This window comes from Arachis ipaensis, chromosome B01 (genome assembly GCF_000816755.2).
Source record: "Arachis ipaensis cultivar K30076 chromosome B01, Araip1.1, whole genome shotgun sequence".
In the NCBI taxonomy this organism is placed as follows: Eukaryota; Viridiplantae; Streptophyta; class Magnoliopsida; order Fabales; family Fabaceae; genus Arachis; species Arachis ipaensis.
In genome coordinates, this window is record NC_029785.2 from 28,748,058 (window position 1) to 28,750,490 (window position 2,433).

General features: G+C 40.9%; 1 long non-coding RNA gene across 1 annotated transcript in view; it reads left to right on the top strand.

The window, feature by feature from the left end:
* The window catches only part of LOC110269152, a 3,012-nt gene continuing 1,081 nt past the window's right edge, over positions 503-2,433 (top strand). The window contains exons 1-2 of the long non-coding RNA XR_002358256.1: positions 503-572; positions 682-809. This is a non-coding gene — a long non-coding RNA (uncharacterized LOC110269152). The remainder of the gene's footprint in view (positions 573-681; positions 810-2,433) is intronic.

The following is a 2,433-nucleotide window of genomic DNA, read 5'->3' on the forward strand; positions in this document are numbered from 1 at the left end:
TGAAGACCGTCGCGAGCGCCTCTGTCAGCATCGTGCTCCCTGGTGCCGTCGAGGAGCCACTGTGACTGCCTCCCTCTCTGCCGCCGAGGTCCTCCGCCGCCAGGTACAGAGGACAGCAGCGCCGTGCAAATCAAAGAAAGGAGATGCCTTTCTGCCTCTGCTCCTGGGTTTTGAAATCTGATCAGAACGCCGCTGCTACCATCTGAGCTCGCTGCTGCTGATGATGGTAAGCCCAAACCGCCGTTGGCAAAAAGGGGTTCAGGCCGCCACAGGTGTCGCCGCTGGAGAAGGGAGCTGCGCCTCTGTGTTCCTGGCAGCCAGGAGTGGTTCTGTGACTTCTGGGACCACCGCCGAAGCCTCTGGCTGTTTCTGCCGTCACCGGAAAATCCTGCCAGTAAGGTTTTAAGTATTGGGTTTCGTTTCTCCTGAGTTTTCGGAAGCGTTACAATCACTGCATATTGATTTCAGTCGTTGGAGTCTGATCACCGTTGCCGCCTAGGGTGGCTCCTGGGGCTGCCGCCGAACCGGTTCGGAGACCGCCGCTGTTTCGGTTCAGCCGTTCCTTTGGTTCGGTAAGCGTTTCGATCTGAAAGCCCTCTAGTTACTGCTCTATTATACGTTGAGGAGTTGTAGCTTTTTTTGTAATGAGAGTTAATCTCGGTTATTATATATTGCGATTAGAGTCGTTGTGGTTGCTGAGAAAACGGTTTGGAGCTGAGGTTTTGGTAGCCGGGATTTTGATTGTTGATTTTGGGTCGAGGCGGAAAGGACGCTGTGATGCCTTTGAGTTATGGAATTTGCGTTTTGAGGTAGGGGCGCTTTCCGAAAACTATAGTTTATTATTGGAATTATTACATATGGGTACTGATGTGAGATACTGTGTACTTGGTGATTGTATCTGCCTTATGTATTATTTGATTGTCTCGAAAGCTTATGAATGTTTGTTTGGCTGAATTGTTGTGCGGCTTTGGGAAATGTAATGTTTTAAAGTTGATTATTTAAAGATTTGGAATATGAGTTTATTCCGTTGAGGATTGGTTTGAATTGAGTCAACTGTTTTGATGATGTGAAAGATAGAATACTCTTTAAAATTCAGCCTGGTTTGCTTTCACTGATTTGGTTTTTGATAAATGATTTGTTGCTGAACCAATTCTTTAAAGCTTTAGAAATGAGTTAAATCGGTTGATATTGAGTTGATTTCTGAAATGGTTTCCTTGAGATATGCCACTGAGGCGACGGTTGGTTTTAGCTTGCTTTTGAATTGTTTTCTGGTTTTGAACTGTTGAAAAGGAATGAGAAGCGGTTTAGTTGGGACCCGAACCGGGTGGCAAAAGTCCAAGTTTTAGGGGAGGTGCTGCCGAAATTTCTATAAAAAAAATCCGGGTCTTTATTGAATGTTGTCTGAAAAAAATGATGAGTTAAATACTTCTACTATTTTATTTGAATTATCAAGAAAAGGATGATTCATACTTTTGAAATGAATTATTAAAGAGGAAATTGTGATTTAGTTTTGCTTCTTAAGAAAGGCATTGCATCTCTTTCAGGAGAAAGTTATTTAGATGAAACTTGTGTTTTAAAGCTATTTGAATGTGAAAAGGGTTTATGCCTTTGAATTCGACTTGGGGGTTTTAATTAAAGAAGTTTCAATGACTTTGAAAGAACCTGAGTGTCTATTGACAAGTTTTATTTTGAAATGTTTTGAGGAAGGTTTTGAGTACTCTTTGAATTCTGAATTCTTGCAAGACTAAAACAATTTTAATAGTTGAAACGTTTTAGAGTTTGTCATGGGGGTTAAAGCTGGTTTTGCCTAAGTAAAGGAAACGGCTTTGAAGGAAGTAAATGATTACGTGACTCGGTTTGGCTTAGATTTTATTTTATTACTCAAATCGGAAAGCCAAAGTTTTAACGATTTTAAATGAATATGGCGAAATGAGTTATGCTATTCTCCCCTAAAGACTTGGGACTCTGCCGAGAAACTTTGTTATAAAATCCCATTGTGGAATGGGCGATTTTGATTGTTCCCAAATTGAATCTTTAACTTTCCATGGTTTTGGGAGTCTTGGAAAGAGGAAGCCGAGAGTGGCTTATTTCAAAAAGGGAATTTTCCTTGAGTAAAATTGGCTTATGAGCCTGAGATAATTTGAGAAATGAGATCTTTAAAGCCAAGGCTGAAAAGAGTTGAAACTTGATTTCAAAGTGAAATGAATTGAGAAAATGATTTATGGCTTAAATGCCGATTTCATGAATTTGATGATTTTGAATGTGGAAGTGCTGTTTTATTATGAGCCGGAATGGCTATGTATGATTATGAATATTGACTGGTTCTGGATTGAACCGTGAGCCGGAATGGCTGTGTATGATATTGATTTATGGCTGATTGCCGAATGAGTTATGGGCCGTATGGCTGACTATGAATTATGAATTTAAGCCGGA